This window comes from Sciurus vulgaris, assembly GCF_902686455.1.
Source record: "Sciurus vulgaris genome assembly, chromosome: 13".
Taxonomy (NCBI): Eukaryota; Metazoa; Chordata; class Mammalia; order Rodentia; family Sciuridae; genus Sciurus; species Sciurus vulgaris.
In genome coordinates this window covers 82,356,300-82,380,752 of record NC_136474.1, presented here as the reverse complement: position 1 = coordinate 82,380,752, position 24,453 = coordinate 82,356,300, and the positions used below count along the sequence as shown (strand labels likewise).

Genomic DNA, 24,453 nt, shown 5'->3' with positions numbered 1-24,453 from the left:
TAAAAAGGAAGAAAAAAGAAAAAAGACTAGAAGTCATTAAAGAGATAACAACTAAGCTTTCAGCGAAGAGGAGCCAGGAACAACCCGCAGCCATAGGCACGGTGAGCTGGCGAACTGCCCTCCCCAAAAGCAAAGCAAATGTTTGGATAAGCTCGGTCATAACAGTTAAGTAGTAAGGAGGGTACTTAATTTTACTCAAAAGTTTATATTTCTTAAGCACCTGCTGCACTTCTGGAAAAATGTCCTTTTAAATAGAATGTACCAGTTAATGTGAGCAGCACAGTTTTCATAACAAATGTATTTTATTAAAAAAAAAAAAAAAAAAAAAAAAAGAAAAAGGAGATATGCTGTATGTTCCATGGCTACAGCAAGACAAGCTGGTGGAGCCCAGGTAAGCCTGGAACAAGCACCAGCAGGCAGCTCCCTGGCAACAGGGAGCCTCCAGGGCTAGCCACCTCTGCCTGGCTAACTCCAGAGCTTTTCACTCCTGTGTGTTAACTACGAAGCAGTCACATCTCAAATCCTTGGGAGCAGGGCATGGGGGTGCAGGCCTGTAATCCCAGCAACTCTGAAGGCTGGAGTTCAAGACTTGCCTCAAAATAAAAAAGATAAAAAGAACTGTGGATGTAGCTTAGCGGTTAGCACCCCTGGGTTCAATCCCCAGTACCAAAAAGTAAAATAAATAAAATGAAATGTGTGGAAAATAGAGGAAAATCAAGGAAAAAGAATATGATCTGCAATATGCCAAAGATGGAAAAATGAAAAAGAAAATTATGAATCACATGTATTTCCATATTTGAAAAGAATATTCAAAATGAAAATATTTGATTTTATATTTGTAAATCAGATTTATGTGAAATTGAGCTATGATAAGGTACATTGCAAGTGATTCTTCACTTTCATCAGGAGTTAACTGATTTAAAACTTGACTTTGGTTTGTAGTTCGTTAAAATTGCAGTAAGTTCCAAAATGCTCAATTTTCTTGTTAACGAACAACCTAGGGATTTTCTCCTGACTCTGCTTATGTAAAATTCTCTATGAAGGTTGTTTTACTATTCAACTGAGTTGATTCCATTAAAATATTAAATTTTCATCATTTATATCAGAGCATAACCTAGAAAACCCTTTAGAGAAAGACATAAAGTTCGGTTCTTTCAGCTGAGAACGGGAATAGAGCAGTTAAGGAGTAATTTATGGAGGCAAAGGACTGACCTAACGGAAGACTGACTGAGGAGTCCAAGCCCCACTCTGAAGAAAATCCGTCTGCATGTGACCGTACTCCCCAGGCCTGCCCGGCAGGACCCAGGGACAGAGCCACTTTCACAAAGCCCAGGGCCTCCGCACTTCCTCAGGAAGTGGCAGGAACCACAGCAGCTCCCCCCAGACCTGGGGAGGTCTCCACCCCTAAGCGGCAGCAGGAATGGGAAGAGGACCGGTGACCACAACCAGCAATACTGCAGCCCCGCGTGACAGGCTGCGGTGAGCCCAGTGCCCGGGTCCTGTTTTGGTTTGCGGCCTTGAAGGGCGCAAGATGACAAGTGCCGAATGACATGGTTACACAGCTCTCTCTCCACCTCTTCCCCATCAGACCACCTCACCTACCCAGGGCTCCTGAGTGACAGGGTGCTGCACCACTCTGGGACTAAATCTGTATCAAACAATATCCACATTAAGCAACTCTGGTCAATCCACATGACCCATATCATCTTTTTCTTGCTCATGGATCAAAAATAAAATGGTGCTGACTTGCTGTGAAATGAAGGTTCTTAACAGTGGAATATCTACTTACTGAATATGCAAAGCTTCTAAAAATACCTGCCCCATGTTTTTCTGTAGACAATAAAATGTGCATTTTAAAGGGCAAGACTGCCCAAAGGTTAGCATTTCAAAATAATGGATTTGCAAGAAAAACTCAAACACAGAAGAGTTTACTAAATACCAAATGGCGAGGGCTAGGGAGATAGCTCAGTTGGTAGAGTGCTTGCCTGGCAAGCACAAGGCCCTGGGTTCAATCCCCAGCATCGCAAAAAATACCAAATGGTGCATGGGGACAGAAAAGCCCAAGAGAGTCTCAGTCTCCTCCAGCCCCTGCACTACTGTGCATGAGCCACCTAACCCAGCCATTAGAGTTAGGTTATGTGACTGTGTTCTCCCTCAAGGGCTCCTTCATGTCACCTCCTAAGTGCCTCTGGGAACCAAGTAAGCTACCTGGGTGACCATGCCTGCTTGCAAATATCTGGTACTGAACCAGTCAAAAAAGGGCAGGGACCGCCCATGCACCTGCAGAGTTATGGGCCAATGAAAGAAAATCCTCCGCTGAGCTACCCTCCAGTCCATTTTAACCACTTGTCACGTGTACATCTCAGTAGTATTAAGTACATTCCCACTGGTTTGGGTACAGTTATTCTGTTGTTTTTGCAGTACTAAGGCTTGAACACAGGAATGTTCTCCCACTAAGTTACAGTCCCAACCCTTTTTATTTTTCACTTTGAGATACAGTCTCACTAAGTTGTCCAGGCTAGCCTGAACTTGGGATCTTCCTGCCTCAGCCTCATGAGTCACTGGAATTATAGGCATGTGCACCACACCCACAGGTACAGTGGTTTTCGGTGGAGTACTATGTGGTCATTAAAAGTGAAGCAGAGGGGCTGGGGAGATAGTTCAGTCGGTAGAGTGCTTGCCTTGTAAGCATAAGGCCCTGGGTTCGATCCCCAGCACCCAAAAAAAAAAAAGTGAAGCAGAGACATAATAAATACTGAGATGGAATAATCCAAACAGATCAGTAAGGGATGGTGATAGAGCTCAGTGGGAGAGCACTTGCCTAGTTCTTGCTGGTTCTTGTCTAGCCCCAGCACAGTGGGGGAATAAAACATTAAGTGAAAGAAATCAGATCATGAAATAATACACATGCTATATTAAAGATTTAAAGGCAGGAGCAGTGATTCACACCTGTAATTCCAGCTAATCTGGGAGGCTGAGGCAGGAGGATTTGTAGTTTGAGGCCTAGCTAGCCTAGCTAGGAGACATAGGGAGACCCCTGTCTCAATTAAAAAAAAAGAAAAAAAGGTTAAGTACATATTTTTTTGTACTTAAACATTTAGGGTTGTAAAATTCATAGATACATAAAATTCACAGAAAGCAGTCAGGCACACTGACTCACACTTGTAATCCCAGCAATTTTGAAGGCGGAAGCAGGAGGATCCCAAGTTTAAGCCCAGTCTCAATAATTCATCAAGACCCTGTCTCAAAATGTAACATAAAAAAGACTGGGATGTAGCTCAGTGGTAAAGCGCCCCTAGGTTCAAACTCCAACCCACTCACACAAAGAATTCCTAGAAAGGTTTAGAAGGCTGCACATCAAATATTTTGACCCTTAATCTAGAAAGGGCAATGGGACAGAGGACAAGGGTGAACTATAGCAATACTTTTGAACTTCTATTTCATACTTCTATTTATATTCTCTTAAAACTAAAGAATTTTTTTTTTCAAATTTCAATCCACATAAACATACATTTTTAATTTTCAAAATCTCCCATCTATATAAAAGGAAGCAGGTAGAAGTTTAAATTTCCTACACACTTAGGACTTGTCAAAATATCAGCCCTGGCAATCTATGGAAGGAACTGTTGTATAAGTTTTATTTCCTAATGGATTCACTATATTCTTTTAACTCCAAGATATCATCTAGACACCAGAAGCTTTCTTTTGGCATTTTGTAAATACCATGCTTTTTAGTAGCATCTCCACAATTCCAGTTTGAAGCAAAATATAGATTTCCTAAATTACAAGTGATGTTTTGAATATAGAAAGGAAAGCTTCAAAGTAATTTTCCTTTGTCACCTAAATAAGGTTTTGAATGTCTGCACCAAGGTCCTAAATCCTGCACAGCAACCTTTGTCCCTGAAATAGTACAAACCCTCAGTTATACTACCTATGTCTTCTCAATTGTTTTTTTTTTTTTTCCACTTTTAAATTTTTAAATACTAAATAAAAAATATTTGCAAGCACTTTTGAAACTTCCAGCATTAAAAAACATGGAAGAAAGTCAGGCATGATAGGGCATGCCTATAATTCCAGCAGCAGAGGATTCCAAGTTCAAGGCCAGCCTCAGAAACTTAGTGAGACCCTGTGACCCTGGCTCCAAATACAAAACAAAAAGGTCTGGGGATGTAGTTCAGAGGTAGAGCAACCCTGGGTTCAATACCCAGTACAAGAAAAGAAGAGAAAACCAGTAGCTACAGGTACCTGTACTTCTGCGAGGACTTGACCATGCACAGGGTGGCTGGCTTGCTTCCCTCATCAGGTCTTCTTTTTGAAATTTTCACCTCCCAAAGTTTGGAAATATTGTTCTTCTGCAAGGCTTGAAGTCAGTGGCTGATGCAAGTTCCACCACCAACAACATTTAGCAAAGGCCATAGACATTCGGGTGTCATAACTTAGGGGTGGAGGCGTGCTACTAGCATGCAGTGAGCAGAGGCTGAGGATGCTGCTCAACATCCTACACAGCACCAGGCAGCCCCACAACAATGTCTACAGTCCAGGGCTGGGAATGCAGGACAATGGAAAAGTGCTTGCCTGGCATGTGTAGGGCCTTGGGTTCAGTTCCTAGCACCACAAAAAAGAGAGAAAAGGATGTCGACAGTCAATATTCTGAATAGTGCTGAGAATGAAAAACCCTGTTCCACATCTGGGTGCAGTGGCACACACCTATAATCCCAGCAACTCAGGAGGCTGAGACAAGAGAATCACAAGTTGAAGGCCAGCCTCAATAACTTAAGGAGGCCAGAAGCAACTTACAGAGACCCTGTCTCAAAAGGAAAAAAAGGGGGGCATGCTGGGAAAGTATCTCCGTAAAGCACCCCAGGTTCAATCCACAGTACCAAAAAAGAAAGAAAATGAAAAATTCTGCTTCATGTAAGCACAGACCCCCCTCCCACCAACACCTGATCCTGCTAAAATCATGATAAACTCACTTCCCTGGTTCTCCCACACCGGAATGCAGGCAGCAACAAGCCACTGCTCCAGCCCCGGCCTGCCCCTCATCTCCCACCAGCCTGGGAAGGAAGTGGACAGTGGCTCCCTGCACAGCTACCACCAGGCTTCCTATGCTCCCAAAGGATACCCTGGCTAGCCATGAAATGGTTCTCACTAGACACCAAATTCACTACAAACAGTTTCTGAATTATGAATCACAGTACTTCCATCTGTAAAACATGACTGAGTGCATCCTCAAAGTGATCACTCACAGCATGCCTACCACCATTGATTTTAAAAATAAGCTCATTTATAAGCTCTTTTTCTGGAGTAGACAGAAAACAGGAAAAAAGAGAACTAATTGCATCATTTCATCAATCACTGTTATATTAATAGGAGGAGAATGGATGGAGCCTTGAGTATCCTCAAAAGCCCCACCCTCATCTTTCATTCATTTCATCAAAAACAACCAACAGCGTAAAACAATATTCATCCAGGCACACACCTCCTGCTACTGAACTTTCCACCAAAATAAGGGAAAAAGAGACCTTACAGTTTAGGAGTTTGGGAAACACTAGGTTAAACACACATACAATTTCTTTTCTCTCGAGGTGTCTCAGAACTTTCTAGTGCTGACTGTGTACCTACACTTCAAGTCTTCAAAATGGGCATCCACGACTGGACGCATCACCCAGGCTTACATCATCCTAGAAGCTTTAGAGGTGAAATGCCTGTAGATGTACTTGAAGTAAGGTTTAAGAAGTGATTCTCATCAGGTGCAGTGGCACATGCCTATAATCCCAGCAACTAGGGAGGCTAAGGCTGCTTCAAGGATCACAAATTCAAGGTCAGCCTGGACAACTCAGCAAGACTCTATCTCCAAATAAATTATAGGCTGGGCACATAGCTCAGTGTTACAGCACCCCTGTGTTTAATCCCCAGGGCCATATTAAACAAATTAAGAAAAAATAAAAAGACTTTTCTTTGTGTTTTCAGCCATTGAAATGATTATTAAAAGCCCTGCCAGGCTGGCTCTGTAAGTGCTGACAGAAGCAGACTACCTGGGTTGTAAAAGTCACATACACCTACAAGCAGGCACATGCAGGTATGGAAAAGGAAGACAGGCTGGGAGGGAGCGTGCTAACCCTTCGGCAGCCACAACCACCATTGGGGTCAGGCAGTAAGCAAGGAACACCTCTTGGACACGGCAGCACGAGAAACACATTGGCTTTGAACCTCAAAGACATTTGAGCCTGCCACCAATTAGCTGCTAAAATGACACCTACAAACCACAGTACACAGCAGTGGTCACAGCCTGGGTTGCGGAACAAGACAAATTGAGGTGAGTCCTGACTTTCCCTTTAAAAGTTATGAAATTCAAGTAAGTCACCTAATTTCTTTAGTACTCTATTCCCACAAAGGTAAAAGAGAGGTAAGAAGATCAACCTCCTGGAGCTATCGTGAGGATTAAATAAAACAATCCAGGTAGGTGCTTACTCCAGTACCTGGGATACAGTGTTTACTAAATGTGAGTTATTTGAACATAAGAACAAGGTGAGCATTAAGGACTCTAGCACAAAGAAAGCTGAGAAGAAATCAAGCCACACACTGGTTCTCTCCACCAGGCAAAAACAAGGCAGCTGCCCTCAGATTTCCCAACCATCATGGCAGGTAACGGAGCACCCTCAAGTGCCCCTTGCAGTCCGGCAGCTCAACAAGGTCTTCTAAGAAGCCAAACAGATGCAGAAAAGACATGTCTATCCTTGATGACCTGAAGCAGCACCATGTAGCCAAAGACATTATAGCAACATCTGAAATTCCAACGGAGTCATAATGCTCCAGATCAGAGGAATAAATGTTTTTTTAAATTGAGTCATCTAAATCAAAACCATTAAGTAGGCTACCGTTAAGTCAAGTGCTGAACTACATGTTTAATCTTTCCCAAATTAACACTGACCAGATAAACCAGACTTGCATTTTGCGGAATACTATATACACCTCTGAGGGACCTCAAACGCACACACACACCCCTAAGAGAGGCACCAAATATACATTTCCGTGCCCATGAAAGACCCTAAACATGATGCTCGAACAGTCCTCTAGACACTCAGCCAAGCTTCCCACCTCCGTGTCTTGGTCTAGGGCATTACTCGGACAACCAGCAATAGCTGTGCATCTATGGAGTAAATACTGCAGGTCAAATACTGTTTCTGTGATTTTGAGTAAATAGAAAATAGAAAAGAGTCACTTTCTATACTTGAAAGAGTTCATGTACCCTGGCCCTATACTGAAGAGAGAGGAGGAGGGTAGGTGGGAGTCTGAAAGACCCAGGTATGAATGCACTTGGCCCAGCCTTGGTAAATTCCTTAGGCTTTCTGAACCTCCATTCCTCAGGTATAAAATGGGACAACAGGGTTGCCCACTTTGTGGGGTTGCTGTGAGTTTTAATGACATAGAAATCAAAAGTGGCTCCCAACAGATGCTGCTTCCTTAGCTGCCTTTCCCAAGGTGACCAAGTCAACTAGTCAACCCATCTTCCTGGCAACTCCTGTTTTTCATCATTTCCTACGAAACTTCCCTCCAGCCAGAAGGAGATGTTCAGGGGCCTCTGCACACATTTTCTTCTCACAGCAACTGTAGACTGCTCCCTTCATTTCTCTTTCTCGTCTGTGCCTCCCTTTTTGTCAGACTCCATCCTTCACCTTCTCTCCAGTTCCACCAAGACTTAACTTTCTCAGAACCTTCTCTTGATTCCAATCCTTTCCTTTTCTCATATTCTTCCCAGTCCTGCCCTAAACACCCCAAGTATGTCAACAAAGTGTTAAAAACGAAGCACACAAATCCAATTTGGCTTATGGCTAAGTTGCTTTCTGACAACACAGTGATGAATTAAAGCAAAGCTACAAACTTTTCCCCCACAACAGAACAGTCATGGAACAACTCTGTGCTGGAGGCTACAGGAAGAGGTGAAAGACGTGACGAACCCAGGAACGCCATCCTGACCACTGGCGTTGCTAACAGTTGGCCAACAATGCCATTTATATATATATGAACAAAAGCATATTCTACAAAAAAAGGCAAGCTCCATTTTCATTGCCTTTTTGCCTCCAGCTTATCAAATGTGCCTGACAAACATACAAAGCACATTTCTCACTGACGACTCACTCACTCAATGCAGATTCTGCTCCCCTGGAAACATTCTCTAGAAGGCACAGCATTTTTGGGGGGGGGCAGGGGGTAGGTACCAGGCACTGAACTCAGGGGCACTCTACGACTGAGCCACATCCCCAGCCCTATTTTTTTTTTTTATTAAAATCTTTTTTTTATTTTTACAGACTGCATTTTGATTCATTGTACACAAATGGAGTACAACTTTTCATTACTACGGTTGTACACAATGTAGATTCACACCACTCATGTAATCATACATGTACGTAGGGTAATACTGTTTCATTCTACTATCTTTCTGTCCTTCACCCCCTCCCACCCCATTTTCCCCTACACCATCCAAAGTTCCTTCATTCTTCTCTCCCCCCGCCACCCACCTTGTTACATATTGTCGTGCACTTATCAGAGAAAACATTCGGCCTTTGGTTTTTTGGGCTTGACCTATTTCACTTAGCATGATATTTTCCAAATTCATCCATTTACCAGCAAATGCCATAATTTTATTCTTCTTTATCCCCAGCCCTATTTTGTATTTTATTTAGAGACAGGGTCTCACTGAGTTGCTTAGCGCCTCACCGTTGCGGGGGCTGGTTTTGAACTCGCAATCCTCCTGTCACAGTGGACCAAGCCCCTGGGATTACAGGCGTGTGCCACCCCACTCAGTGAAAGCACAGCATTTTAAAATGAGAAAGGAATACCTTGACTATACGTAAGAGGAGGCTAACACTGTAGCAATTTTACTTTAATGGTTCTTACTGTGGTAGAGTGCTGGGGTGTCTCGGGAGCCCACTGGCCACCTTCACTGACAACGACTGGCAGCAGGAAGTCTGCCCTCCCAGGCACAGCCAATTATGTCAGCCCCGCCAGGTGTCTGGTCTTGAGAAGTGGAAGCAGGGCTGAGGAATACAGCTACATCCACCAGTCTGTGAATGCAGACGTGGAGAGACAGGAGCTGCGGGGAAGTCATGTGGGGCCACGTACAGAGGAAAGATTTAAAAAATGCAGTTCTACCAAGGGTGGGGCACAAGTGGACAACCAAGCACATGTGGCCCGGAGAAGAATGCGGAGCACGCTTAGTGAAGATGCGGGCCGAGTTCCTGGACGCGGGTCCTGGCAGTCGCTGCAGCAGGCCCTTTAATGAGCTCCCTTTTCACTACGTTAAAGGATGGCTCTGTCTTCACCCTGGACCCGCCATGCCAGGCAAACTCCAAACAATCTAGGCTTTCAGTGCCTCCCACAGGAATCTGGCCTACAAGGAGCTACTGCTTCTGACCCACATGCTTCTCTCCGGCCACCTGGGCCACCAGGTGTCCTCCATCACCATCCCACATGAAGCCTGCCAGGTAAGGTTGGTTCCCATTCAGCTATGCAGTAATCCCGGGTACGGCACCACATACTGGCCTCCCTCATGCACCTATTTACTCACATTTCAGGTCATCCAGTGGCCTTTCCTGCTAGCACCATCCATCATTCAGATAGTATGATTCTTGCCATCTTGTACTTTCAAGTATCCATCTGTTCTGCACCCATGTGCTCTCCTGGTTCTTGCCCACTTCACTGTTCTTGTGACCACCCTTCGCCATTTCACCTTCTGATGTCCTCCACAGATCTGGTCTTTGATTCCTACCTTACCCCAACTCTTGGCATGGAACAGTCAGGCCTCTGACTTCTGCCTCAGCTACATCTGAGCTCACCCCCAACTCTGATTGATACCCACAGTTCTATTCCCTTTCTCCAGGGCTGGCCCATAGCCTTGCCTGTCCTAGCAGCCAGGCTTTACCCTGTTCTTCCATCATGCTCCCCTTCCAGCCACCACCACTAGTCCTGAGCAAAGGCTCCCACCAGGCCAGGTACAGGACTCTGCACTTAACAGGGAGAGATAATGGGTTTAGTTAACAATTAATAATTATATTCGATGTCCAGGTTCATATTTCACAGAACTCTCAGTGTTGAGATGTTCAGTAAGATCTAAAACTCAACTAAGAGTTCTATGAAACAGCAGACTTTTGCAGAGATGGGGAGGTAAACTATCTCATGAGACAGACATAATTTTATTGCCATGGCTGATTTAATCAATGTGCCTTCCCACAGGAAGACACCTACTAAAGTCTTCCAGTCTCTTATAGTTCAACTCCTTTCTACAACTCATTTTTGCATTTGCCTAGGGTTCCAGGGTGACCCTCCCCCAGGACATCTGGATCCAAGAACTCAATGGTGGTTGTCTCCATCATGTACTAGAGAAACAGTGTCATTAGCCACTTCAACAGAGCTCTGTGAGGTGCCCTTTTGTTACTTCCATTCTAAGGAAAAGTCACAAGAAGTCACAAGTCACCTCAATACCTTGTCAGGCATTGAGGCAGCAACAGGGGCAGGCTAACAGTTTTGAGTCCCCATCTCTCACTGGATACCAAATCCCCGAACCAGCCAAACACGGCATAGTCACTCTTACATGCTGACCTGAGGCCTGACAGTCTTCATGACAATGAGTTATAACACATTTCCTGAATCTAATGTCAACATTCACATGACCTTCTTTTAGTAGGCTACAGGTGTCAAGCAGTTGAAGGAATCAAGATATCAAAGCTGGGGTGATTCAGGAATGCAGGAAGACATAAACCAAGGATCCAGTCAGATCCTAAGTACCTAGAAGTCAGAGATCATGCCAGAACTGAGTATCTATGACTAAAAATGAGTTCTGGCCCCATTTGCACTTACTGCTGCCATCACAGGCCAAGCCAGAGGGTGAGTCCTTGTGGAGTCCGACAAGAATTAGAGAATCAGATGGTTCTGGAAGCAGAGAAGCAGCATGTCTAAGACCAAGGAAAAGAGACACTACTCAAAGTGTGGTCCTCAGACCAGTAGTGTCAACATTAAGCTACTTAGAAATGCAAAAGCTTAGGGCCACCCCAGTCCTATGGAATCACTATCAGCATTTTAACAAGACCTCCCCCATGACCTGCATGCAAATTAAAATGTGATCAATGCAATCTGGGCAACAGGGTACCCAGGACACCCTGAATGATGGGTACAGAACATCAGCAGCTCAAGGAGCTTTTACATGGCAAGCAGTAGGAAGGACTGGAATCAGGGAAGAACCTGACCCTGGTTCAATCATTTACTAGAGATGCAATCTTCAGATAGTCACTTCCTCTCTCTGTCTTAACAGGGATATTAAGTATACCTTATAAGACGCAAGTCTAACGCACACGATCCTAGCACACATGCAGTAACCTGCAGCAAACACTGCTTTCCTTTCCATTCAGAAGCACACACCAACTCAGCATGGTTGTGTGCAACCTGTGATGGACAGCAATGAATAAGGACCACCCAGGAGATAAAAAGAGCCCAAACTAGAGGAGGATGAGTTTCTCCAATAAGGAAACCCTAACACAGATATTACACTATTTTTTTCCAGCCTAAAGAGGGCCTCAATGACATCAATAAATATGAATACTGCTGGGCACAAGAAATTACACTGTTAAATTTATTTAAACATCCGCCCAACATTCTGGACCATCATTGTACAATATATGAAACCCACATATGTGGTTTTAAATTTTCCAGTAGCCATATTTTAGAAAGAAAAAAGAGAGGGATGAAATAAATTTTAATAATAAAGTATAAGAGCTAGGGAAAGCTCAGTGATAAATTAAGTCCTTAGCATGTGTAAAGCCCTGGGTTCAATTCCCAACACAAAAATAATAATAAAAGTGTTTAATCAAAATATAAGTTCAAAATATACTCAATATAGAAAACCTTCTGTATATCTTATACTTACAACTCACCTCAATTAGGACTAGCCACATCTCGAGAGCTCAGTAGCCATATGAGGCTGGTGGATGCTGGACACAGCAGCTCCAGACATAAATCAATCACTGTGAACCCCTTGGATCCTTTCTCCCCTCAACCCTCCATCACCCCCAATCCCAGTGTCCAGGATATGAACATCACAGGGAAGAAAGTGCTGAGGATAGCTTTTGCTAACCTGTCATATTTTCACAGACAAGTTTTGTTTTGTTTTCAACTCTGATCAACATAAAATCATATCAACAGAAAACCTTGACTACAGTCAAGTATTGACTGGGCTGAATTTTTCTGGAAATGAAGACAGTTGAAGTACAAGACAATAATGAAAAAGTTTGGGCAAAATCTTCAACTGTGTGAAAGCACAGCCAAGTTGGAACATGTACAACACCTTCTTGCCTACATTTCACCCACTTTTAACCAGATATTGGGCAGTTGTAACTGGAGTCCTACAGATGGGCAGGAGACACACATTCTGTGTATTTTCATGGTCAAAAGCAAACACTACTCACAAATGAGGTTAAATTAGGACAGGAGACAATACTATCCAAGACAGGCAAAAAAAGAAGTCATTCTTCTAAAACAAGCAGACCAAGGAACACAGAATGACAGTTACAATTTTAGAAAGGATATATTAGCATACACCCTGCAAAGTACTTTATATGTATTTAATCCTCAAATCCTTAAGAAAAGTATGGTTTGGAATTTAAGCAACTTCTCCGGTGCTAGTATGCAGCAGAGCACGGGCTTATAACATAGAGGGTTAAGCAAACAGATTGATGTCACGGAGAGCCGGGAATGGCATCTGGAAATCTCCATAGCCTTATCACCCAGATTTAACTAGAATGCTAAGCATAATCAGTTCTCCAACTTCCTCTCCTATTCCTGCTATGTAAAATCAGTAAAACTGTTAAGAATCAGCTTATTAATTAAAGGTGAGTTAATTTGATTAACTCATGCTTTCAGGCTCATCAGATATAAGGATTATAAATACGAATGGGATTATATACCACCAAAGCACATATGATAAATGTTGGAAGGCAGAGAGAAAGCCATGACGGCAACCATCCCGGACCAGGAGTCCAGATGCTGGGCTCCAGTTCAGACCAGCTGTTAAATTACCTGACCCCCGCCTGCCCCCCGCAACCCATTCAGGCTCCCTGCAGAAAATGAAGAGGTGACCATAAATATCTGAAGCATTTCTAGCTACATGCTCCTTTAAAACAGAGGGCCTTTAATTTTGTAACCTGTGAAGTTGTTCAACAACCTAATTCTTACTATTCAGATCCCTAGAAAAAAATCTGTTCCTCACGGAAGAAAATGATAAAATCAATACCTATTACCAGCCCCAAGAATCAGTCTCTCTGAAAGAAGTTTGTATCCCACAAAGAAAGGCTGATGAAGTGATATCAGTGGAGAGCTACAACACCCGGTCATCTTTAGATCCCCCGGCTCAGTCCAGATGCCTCAAAGCTCTGATTATGTAAAGTCGTAATAACTGACTACAGAGAAAACCATTCAAAACTGGCATCTTCCAGGCATTTTCCAGCTCTCAAGCCCATGGAGTAGAGGATCTTTAGTAGGGAATGTGTGGGGCAGCTAAGAAACCACATGGAGTTTTGTCTAAAATTAACTTATTTTTCAGTCTCCAGATGTAGATTACACAGAATCTGCTCTCCCCGTTGATTCTAAAACTTTAGAACTTCCTGCCTGGAGGAAATGATTCAAAGAATTCTTTAAACTCTGTTTATTTACGGTTGGATTTTTCTCAGCACTTTCAATTTACTTCGCTTTTCTCCTTTTCAAAGAGAACGTGAAACAAAAGCATTTCTCTAGCCCTTCTCCCTTTCAATCTGTAAACTCACCCTAGTGCCCAGCAAAATTGTTTAAGCCTTTTCAGTGTGCTATTTCTAGAGACGTCTCTGGTGCCGATAACAGATTCTCTTCTGTCTGTGCTGACCACGGCAAGAAAAGGGGACTAAATATGAAGGCCCTCAGTGTACCTCAGGAACCCAGAGGCACTTCAACACTGAGCCACCACATCCTCAGCCCTTTTTAATTTGAGACAGGGTCTCACTAAGTTCCTTAGGGCCTTGTTAAGTTGCTGCGGCTGGCTTTGAACTCGCGCCCCTCCTGCCTCAGTCTCCAGAGCTGCTGAGATTACAGGCACGCGTGACCACTTCCCCATTACACATTCTAACAGGGCAGGCATGAACCAACCTGTGTGCCATCAGTGTCTCTGCCTCTTGGCGCAGCTATGCCCTCTGGGCTCCTCCTCCTGGCGTCCACTCCTCTAAACCACCTTCCAGGCTCCCCCGGGGGCAGAACCACCCAGTGATAAGGAGCGTGCAGCAAACCCTGCCTCCATAACCATGCCTGACCCAAAAGACCTTGGCCAGCGTCTCTGACTCAGTTCCCCCACTGGTACTATGTGCACAACAATACACAGCTCGTTTCACTCTTTCAGGATTAAATGAGATCACAGGACCAACAACAACATTTTTCTACCTTTCTGGAAATGTTCTGTCCTCCAAATTGCTTTTGGATGTGTGTATGCCAGGCTGGTGGTAAAACCCAGAGCTTCGCACATGCTAGACAAACACTCTACAACTGAGCCACACTTCTAGCCTGCCCCCAACCTTCTGAAGCGTGTATTTTAAGTTCTTCAGCTACCCATCCCTCTTCACGTGTGGTTTTTACTATATGAGCCTTTATTTTAGGGGACCCCAAACTCAGTCCTTTGTCACACTTTTCTTCTATCGTGTCTGTTCTTTACTAAGTACAGCTAACCACAGCAGTCTTCCCTTATCTGTGACTTGACTTTCCAAGGTTTCAGTTACCCGAGGTCAACAGTAGTCTGAAAACATTAAATGGAAAATTAAATGGAAAATTCCAGGAGTAATTAACAGCCAGGCACAGTGGTACAGGCCTGTAATCCCAGTTACTCAGGAGGCTAAGGCAGGAGGACAGCAAGTTCACAGCTAGCCTCAGAAACTTAGTGAGATCCAGTCTCAAAATAAAAATAAGAAAAGGGTTGGGGGAATAGCTTAGTGGTAAAGCACCCCTGAGTATTTCAATTCCCAGGACCCCCCCAAAACAATAAGTTTTACATAATTTATTTTCATATATTATTATAATTGCTGTTCTATTAATAGTGTTTATCTCTTACTATGCCTAATTTAGAAATTAAATTGATCACAGTTATGCATGTATAGGGAAAAAATAGCATAGGTAGGGTTCAGTAATAGCAAGGTTTCAGGCACTCACTGGGCGTCTAAGAAACCGCTCCCCGTGGAATAGGGGACACTTCTGTGCTCCGACCTAAACCTCTAGACCTAACAACCCTACTGAACTCCAGACCACAGAGCCTGGAGACCCAGGGCCCCTCAGAGCAAATGAATTCAAATCTGAACTCAATGCCTCCATCCTCTCCCACCTCCACTCTCCCAGTCTCCTCTGCCTTCTCACTTTGCAGTCTCAGAAAGGACCAGCAGCCAAGTAACCACAGGGTCACCTCAGGAGCATCCTCATCCCTCCTCCTCCATCCCTCCCAACAGCGAGTCAGGTACCACCACACGCACCTGGTCCCCTGTGCAGTCAAAACCTGCGCTCAGTCACCACCAGCAACTCCCTAGATCCCAGCCCTCGGTCTCTCCTGGACTACTGCAGTGCTCCTCTCATTCGGCCTCCCTGCCTCGAGCCTCTGCAAGGTGCTGCCCCAGGACCTTTGTGACAAAGGATGTCCTTCTGCCAACACTAGCTATATTAGGAAGTCCCATTGGAAGGGACTGTGCACAGGAACCTTCTTCAGTCTGGCCCTTGACTGCCCCCCAGTTGCACTGCCTCCCAGCTGTGGGTCTGGGACCCACCGTCAGACCAAACCCCCCTACGGTTGCTGCCTCTGCTCACATGCTCTGCCCAGCACGTTGTTCCCATGCTGGTCTCATTGGTTGTGCCTGGTTCAACTCAGAAGCTGCTTCTTCAAGGGTCCTCCCCTGACACTTGGCACTGGACGGCCATTCACATTCCTATCTGTAGGTTACTTCCCACTAGATTTTTCTCTGATTTCTTTTCGCTCTGTATTCCCAGGACCTAACAATTCCTGGTGTGCAGTAAGCATCTGTTAAATGGATTAAAGCATCCCCAAATTAACATGGCTTGCTGCTCCTCCTCCCTCTATCCACCAGCACCTCTATTTGCTCTTCCTGATCCTAAGTGTTTTATCCTTTTTAAAAAAGAATCTGCCTTCTAATCTCCCCTCTTCCTTGCTTTGACAGTGCTTAAATATTTTCACTTCCTTACAAGGTATCAAAGCTGACCAATGATTTCAAATATTAGAATGCCACCAATATTTTAGCAGTAGATACATCAAGTTATAATTAAGTAGTTGTTTACACACAACCAAGACCTCAATAAAAATCTTTGGAATCACTTTTCAAAATTTCAATTCTATTATTGGGTTGGGTTTTACTGAACCTAAAGACAAATGTAAAAATTAAGCTGCCAAGTGTTTCTGAAGAGAATAAAAATAATTGCTGGAGGAAATAAAGGATATTTTACCACTTGGAGTTTTGTGTTTCTACTTTTGGCTAATTCCGATTAGTTCAGGGTTATAAAGCATGTCATCCCATTAAAGAGTGTTCTCTCAGGATCATCTCTTGAGTGTCTTTAATGTTCACCACCATCTCTTTCTTGGAAACCTTAACTGCAGCTGTCAAGGCCAGATCTTTTCTGTGAGTTATGAGCCGAATTTATTTTCATCCAAACCTCTCTCTTACCTATATACCACATGACCCAGTCAAATATTCACAGAAGAGAGAGAGAAACTATGTGCATGGACTAGGATGTTAGCTCAGTGGTAGAGCAGTTGCCTAGTTGCCTAGCATGTGCAAAGCCCTGGGTTCAAAATCCCCAGCATTGAAAAGAAAGAAAAAGAAACTCTGCTCATGCTCAGGAGTCTGAGGCAGGAGGATCGCCTGAGCTCAGGGCTTCAAGACCAGCTTGGACAATATAGTAAGACCTAGTCTCAAAAAAAAACTAAGTTCACGCAAAAACCTGTACACAAATGTACATTTACAACAGCTGCTTTTTTTTTTTTTTTTTTTTTTTTCACAATCACCAAAAACTGGAACCAACTCTGATGTCCTTCAACCAGTGAACGCATAAACACACTGTGGTACATCCATACAGTGGAATGCTACTCAGCGATCAAAAGTATTTACACATAAACTATGAGTAAATCATAAATGCATCTTGCTAAGTCAAAGAAGCTATATATGACATTCTGAAAAAGACCAAACAATGGGGACAGAGAACAACATCCCTATAGTGGGACAATGGTTGCAGGGGTAGAGGTAGAAGAAGTTTGATTACAAACAGGCAACAGGAGGAAATTTTGGTGTGATGGAATTGATCTGCATTGATTACAGTGGCACATACATAATTCTATACATGTCAAAACCCAAAGAGTTACACACCAGAATGGATTTTTATTGTATGTAAATTAAAAATTTTTAAAGTTTATTCTTTTTTCTTTTTTTATTTTTTTTTTAAGTACACTGGGGATCGAACCCAGGGCTTCACTAGGGCATGCTGGGCAAGTGCCCTACCACTAAGCTACATCCCCAACCCTTTTTAAAAATTATTATTTTGAGACAGGGTTTCAATAAATTACCCAGGCTGGCCTTGAACTTCCAATCCTCCTGCCTTGGCCTCCGAACAGCTGGGATTACAGGTAAGTGCCACCACACCCAGCAAGAGTTAACTCTTTAATCATGACTTGGTTAAAGATCATCCCTAAAATATAATTAACGCAAAGGTGTGGATTTCTGTAACGTCCGTCCATCATAGCTGCTGCTGTTCCCATCTTGCCATGTGGGATTAGGAAGGGATCTTAAGGAATGAGGAAGGCGCCACCCCTAAAGTCTTGCAGATCTTTTCGGTTTTCCTGCACTGGCATTTTTTTAAAAGTTCCCCATCAAAGACAACCTCCCCGCCAGCTGTGTACTGCGAGGTGGCAGTCTACCAAGAACGTGGGAAAGGTTGCTCAAAACCCCATAGACAAACTGCACTCCGGAGCAAAGCCCAAGAGTGCAGTTCAAGGGAAGAAATAGAGAGGGATGAAGAACACCAATTCTAACATTCCAACCTGTCCAAGCGAAGGTATGAGCAACAAAATTCCACTTACATGCTGGCTACTCCTTCCTGAACCTTCCTTAAAACTGACTGGGGGCAGGAGTCTGAATGAGGAAGAGAGACAGTGTTCCTGAACCAGGTTAGCCAGAGTTCCAAAAACCCTGGATCCAATGTTCTTTAACTTGGAAAATGTGACTCTAAATTTCAGGCAAATGAGAAAACTAATCAAGGATTCAACACCCAGCTACACTTTTTTTCCAGTGTATGGCTGGGCCCAACATCCTACTGCAAGGGGATGGTTCAGCGGTCCTCCAAGGAGACTGCCGCAGGCAACCCCAACCAGGCACCAGGCTGAGGCTCCAGCTCCAGCTCCAGCTCCAGCTCCAGCTCCAGCACAGGCCCCGCCCCCAATGTGGGTGCCCGGGTGTTCCCTCCTGGCTCTCCCAGGAAGAAACATGCCCTTGCTTATTCTCCAAAGCACGCTGGGAACCTCTCCCTGGAGGCCTGGGCCTGCTACATTGTTCTACCCCAGCGTGAGATCAACACCTGAGGCAAGCCCCCCGGTCCAAGATGAGCTCATGATCACTGCCCTGGAGAACCAGCTCTCCAACCTTAAGCAGCATTTGCAGCTGGAAAGACTGGCCTAAATGCAAAACAAATGCTATTTTCAGGAGACTTCTGGGGGGAGGGGAGGAACAAAGCTAAAAACTACCAAGAGAGTACACCAGAACATTCCATGACATGCAGTGCCTAAAAAGGTTTTTAAAATACATTCTCAAGAAATAGCCACTGCAAGGGGTGGGCTGTCAAAGTTAAATAAAAATCACTGACTCCAGAAAGACAAGGAATGAAGGACTAAATGATAAAACAGCTTATTGTATTAAGCTAATTAAGGTTTATCATATTAGCCATCTGAGTTTTAGTTGGCACCAGAAACGCAGGAACAGCATATCATGCAACATGGATTCGGATCTGCTTTGCAAGCATATTTCTGCTAGTCATCCACAGAACCTCTGGCAGTCGAAAATGAGGTAGAACTGAAAACCAATTTTAGCACAGTGATTTGCAAAGAATTTTGTTCCATCGTGTAAGCTATTTGCTGGTATATCCGTCCGAGATTACATTTATCTGTATTAAATACTGCATAAAGTATTCCAAGCTAACCATGCACTCCTGTTTCCCCTTTTGCCAGTTTTATCAGACAGGCAATGTTGTGCAGCCAAATGAAAAACATTTCAACAATAAAAACCCCTGCATACTGAACACCCTCACTACAGATATGCTGCCCACCAACTGCCAGCACACAACTTAACCAATTCTAAGATTCTCGGCATTTCTGAAAAGACGGTTCTGCTCAACACAGAGAGGAACGAGATACCCACTTCAAAACGAGGGAGAAATGTATTTGCAATGTCTCCTATGGGCTCCTCTTGATTGTACTTTTACCAGACCAGCTGAAAGGCAGAACCAGTTCTGTTGCTGAGATCATGTCGGATCCAACTCTGGAGCGACTGGTTTCCTGTTTGGGGAAGTTACTGTTCTTTTCACAAGGAACCCCAAGGCAAAATGTTTAGTGTTCCCCTCACAGCCTTTGTTCTTCTCTGTGCTACACTCCTTACTGCTCTCTCCTCTCCCCTCCTCTCCCACTTCTGGTTTGGGAAGGTGCATGAAAACGCCAGCTCAAATCTAACTGCAATCTTCTAAGGCAAGAGACATTTTCCACCACCCATTCCAGTAGAGCTGAGAGTTAACAGGCATCTTTGCACAGATGAAGCCAGACTACCCAGTCTCCCCCTGGTCCTGCATTAGTATTCCACATTAAAATGTATGCCACAAATAATCCAATGGCGAACTCACCGTCGACAGCCCCCAAAATCAATAAGACATTCCACCACTTGACTCGGAGTGAAAAATCTTTCAGGTTAACACTGAGAGCATGGTAAAAGAAAGGTGATGAATGAACAAAAGGAGAATCTACCTCCAGGCTCCTCAAATCCTAGAAAGGTGGCCAGGCTGCCTCGATTTGGTGAAGCCCTTCCTTTTCTTATCATCATCAGGAAAATGCTACATGTGTACTGCTTCAGTTTTATGCAAAACAGCACATTCTCCACCAGGCCTGCCGCCTACCATTCTCTAAACTTGCCTCTTTCCAGGCCTGACTGTTCCAAGTGCCCAAGGCACATGCGATTTAATGAAGGCATTCAGATTTCACCTTGATAGCAATACCATCGAAAAGTCACTCGGATCCCATCAAACGTGGATAACATTAAGAGTATTTCTTCTCCACTATGAACCCCATTTTATCTCCAGGGTACCAGTCCACTGTCACTATGTGTTTGAATGGATCTGCAAATTAATATTTAAATTCATGCTCAAAACAGCACATCTCACCTTATGAACCTTGACCTTTTGGAAAGACTTTGGACCAGTGCTCAGTTAGTGTCACACAGTTGCATTCTCTGCAAATATGAAAGGGTTAAAAGCAGCCCCAGTCAACAGGCCTACAAGGAAAAAAGAAAGACAGCATGTATGGCTAACAGCATCACTGGAACGCATTTATGCTCATTTCCTAGAACAATACTGTTACCTTTTGGCCTTCATAATAGTCAGAAGTATCCCCAACACCCTTTAGTAGCTTCTAAAAGGAAAAGCACAAAACAGAACATACCCTGCAAGAGAAAAAAGGCATGCAAAGTAGCATTCTCCAGCAACAAACAAACTACCATTACAAATCCATCAGTTCATTCTGGTTTTGTTTTGTTAAAAACACAGAGAGAGACTGCACAAACCAAGTGTCCCCACCCTAGCAAGGCACATTTTTTTCTTTAATAAGGGTCATAAATCTCAGCTCCTTGTCCATCCCTTAAGCAAAAGAAAAAGGCAGGAAAAGCCCAAGTAATCTCAGACCCTGCAAACCTGCACCTTTCTTTCCATCGTCTCTACACAGGATCTTTTAGGGCTCCATTAGTCACGTACCAGTGCTGTGTGGTGTCTAAGTGTGCATTCACATACTGTGTTGGGATGGCACCTTCCTGCAAGCTCCTCTGCTTTTGGCTGCCATGAAGGGAGGAAGCTGCTATCCTACTGTAGTAGCTCAGTGACTGCATTGTGTTCAGGAGCTGATCTGCCTCAAACCAGTTTCAGCCGGTTCTGGTCACCCTACATAAAAAAGCTATGGCAACCCTCGCTGAGTTGCCAACAAGTCCCTGAAAATCATCAGCACAGGGGGGATCTCGCTGGGGGTTGCCTCTCCCTTTTAGGTCTTCCTGAGGAGGGGAAGGTCATCGTGTGTCCCCCCCACCACACAAGCACACAGCCTTGGAAATGCTCACCTCACAAGCCCCCCAGAGCCCCTGAGGGCTCTTTCCCCCTCCCCTTCACCCCGAAGCCCACCGCAGATACTGTTTCCCCCTCCTTCTCCTTCCCCCACTTACCTCCCACAACCTGGCTCAGATCTTTGTGTACGTGTGTGTCAGTGTGTGTTCTCTGTGTTGGTGGCTGACAAAGAGCCCCCAAGAAAGCAATCTATGTGTGTCTCCTCACACAGGATGCGTCGGCTGCAGGAGCCGGCCTGGCCTCCTAGCAGAGTGGTGCTGGCTTGTTGACCAGGCTCCTCTCTGCCTGTCACCCCCACCCCACCCAGCCCCCTCCTCCCTTCCGTCCCTCTCCTCTCTCTCCCAGCCCTGTCACCATCACCAGCAGCCCCCCCAGTCTCCTCCTCCTCCTCCAACCTTCTCTTCTTTCAAGCACCTGGGGGGAGAAGTCCAAATCCCTTCACCTCAGGGTAGAACTCTGGGGATGTCTGGGGAGGGTGGGGGGAGCAAATGAAGGGGCAGTGGGGGAGAGGGGACACAGAGGCCTTGGAAAAATCATCTGTGCACAGCCAGCGCTGGGTAGGTGGGGGGGAAGCCCGCGCTCACGTGGCCCCCTCTCTGAGCTGGTGGGGCCTAGCAAAACCGGCCCTTCCTCGGCCCCCCAAGGAAGCTGGCGGGGCGCGAGGGCCAGCTGTCCCTAGGGCGAGGGTGGGACAGGCCACTGCAGTCAGGCCAAGGGGCCTGAGCCTCGCGCGCTCACCCCGACCCGCAGGGGTGGCACGAGGGGCGGCGCCCCCGCCTCTCCCAGCGCCCACCCGCGCCCCTCGCCCTCGCCCCGGCCGCCCCCGGGTCGCCCCCGCCGCAGAGGCGCACACCCACCCCCTGCCCGGGGTTGGCCTTCGCAGCGGTCAAGCCGGGCGTCTGGGCGCCGCGCTCGGATGACTTTGTTCCGCGCCGGCGCCGCCGGCGGCTGCTGCTGCTGTGGCTGCTGCTGCTGTCGTCGGAGCGCGGGGCGGCGGCTTCCATGTTACGGGCGTGTCATCCGCATTCCCGCAGCCGGGGTCTGAGTGTGCGTGTGCGGTGCAGCGGCCTCGCCGCCGCCGCCGCCCCGGCTGCCGGGCTCCCGGGCCGCCGCCGCCGCCGCGGCCTCGCCGTGCGCCCGGCCGGCCCCGCGCCTCCCCGTGCGCCGCGCTCTAGGCCGCGCGGCGGCGGCGGCGGCCGGCCCGCCACGCCGGGGGCCTACGGCTGGGGTGCGGGCCGGGCGGCGGCGGCGGCGGCTCGGCCCGGGCGGCGAGCGAACAAAAGGGAGCGCGGCGAGGGGGAGGGGGCGTGGGGGAAGGGAGACTCGGGAGCCAGGCGGCGGCGGGAGCGCGAAGCCCCGCGGCCGGCGGGCGCCGACGCCCGGCCGCTGCCGACCCGAGTCCCGCGGCTGCGGAGAGGCGCCCGCAGACCTGCCAAGTCTCGCCCATACGGGCTGCCGCCTCGCAGCTTCGCCCCGGAGAGCGGAGCGGGTGGTGGTGGTGGTGAGGGGCCGGAGGGAGGGCTGCTGTTTTTTCCAACGACATTGCAGACTCTCACCCAGTCCTTGCCATGGCCCCAGCCGCAACTTACTCGAGTGGAAGGAAGCAAGGCCTCGCCAAAGATGGTTGAAAAAGACCGTGAGCCTCTACCCAGGATCTTGAAGCCAAGGTGGTGTTCGGTTCTCCTCGTAATGGTGGCAAATAAGTAAGAAGAGAGCACGCTATCTTCAGATAAATTAAGTCTGAAATCCTCCCTGGAGGTTGAAGAAGGGGCTCTCCTCTGGTTAGTTAGTGGTTTGGAGCCCTTTTCGCCTTAAACTGAGCCACAAAAGAATGGAAGACACCCCCTGGGGTGGGGAGAAAGCCCTGGTGTAAAAGACACACGTTTTGCTTTCAGAGAAAAAGCCACTGGGGCCAGATTGAAACATGGCATGTTCAGTTCATGTAGGTTTTTTTTTTTTTTTTTTTTAAATGGGGGAACGATATTGAGTAAACAAGATGTAATAGCTGGATCTTTAAATTCTCGAAGGGAGAAGATGTACAAAGGTAACACAAGCACATATTGTACATACAGCAGGTGTTCCTTGCTTACAGAACACAAAACGATACATACATAAACCCACCAAAGGCCACGAAGGGGTACAGTCGGAGCCCATCCGAGAGCGAGACAATGTATTTCCATTCCAGATCAAGTGTGCCGTTTCCAGCCCGTGCCCTGGTTCCTACATTGTTCACAGACGTGTACTCCATTGAAAGGATTTTAAAATGAGAGAGAAACCCCTGTCAAGCTAATTGTGCTGAACGCTGGAAATAGGACAAAATGGAAGGATCTGAAAAAATGTCACCATTACCTCCCAGAAGGGCTCACTCCCGTTTGATCCGACTCTGAAGACACTAGTAGACTGGAATAGCCACGAAGACTCCCAGCAGAGAAAGCATTCCTATGTGTTTTATTTTAAATTATATTGTTTGGTTAATGTCTGCAAAGTGTGCACAAAAGTTTTATTCTGAATATCAGTATTCCCCTCTTGCATTAACTTTCATGGAGGAAGCCATTGTTCTCTAACACTGATGTAAATTTCAAGTAGCATTTTTGCTATTTAGGACTTCTCATGTAAACAACCCAAATTACTGTCTCACAGAAGAGTTGTCATTAAACAGCACATTGGAGTGGCACAGCTATGTACAGTAGAGTACATAGCTACATATTTACACACGTTTAGAAAGACCTATGCACAGTCTGCAAATTTTGCTGGCCACAGCAGCCCATTTATCACTGTAACAAGATGATGAAATTGAAACTCTCATCTTCTTTTAGCTGAAAAACAATGCCACTACTCTGTGTGTTGAGTTTCAGCTTTACCTGGTCTGATTTCATTTGAAAGGAAGGCTTTTTTTCTTCTCTCAAAGGTGGGCCTTTATTAATATGCATGTAAAAAAACATGTGCACTGAAAAGCATACAAGGACCTGCTAATTTGAAATCTTGATGCACTATGGATATTATAACATGGAATTTCATAATTTACATTCCATAGTA

The 24,453-nt window shown here is 45.6% G+C and overlaps 1 protein-coding gene across 12 annotated transcripts in view; it reads right to left on the bottom strand.

Moving 5' to 3' along the window:
- Positions 1-23,375, bottom strand: part of ZNF532 (zinc finger protein 532) — a 110,747-nt gene extending 87,372 nt beyond the window's left edge. For 2 of the 12 annotated variants that reach the window (XM_079109506.1, XM_079109510.1), the window contains exons 1-3: positions 22,275-22,403; positions 20,669-20,750; positions 20,473-20,582 (exon numbers count right to left, since the gene is read on the bottom strand). The gene's annotated coding sequence lies outside the window, so the exon portion shown is untranslated. Of the gene's footprint in view, positions 1-8,898; positions 9,066-19,463; positions 19,923-20,472; positions 20,583-20,668; positions 21,000-21,057; positions 21,082-21,515; positions 21,706-22,274; positions 22,566-23,006 lie in introns of those variants that run through there. The other 10 variants (XM_079109512.1, XM_079109515.1, XM_079109511.1 and 7 more) reach the window with 10 other exon arrangements.
- Positions 23,376-24,453: the final 1,078 nt, after the last annotated feature.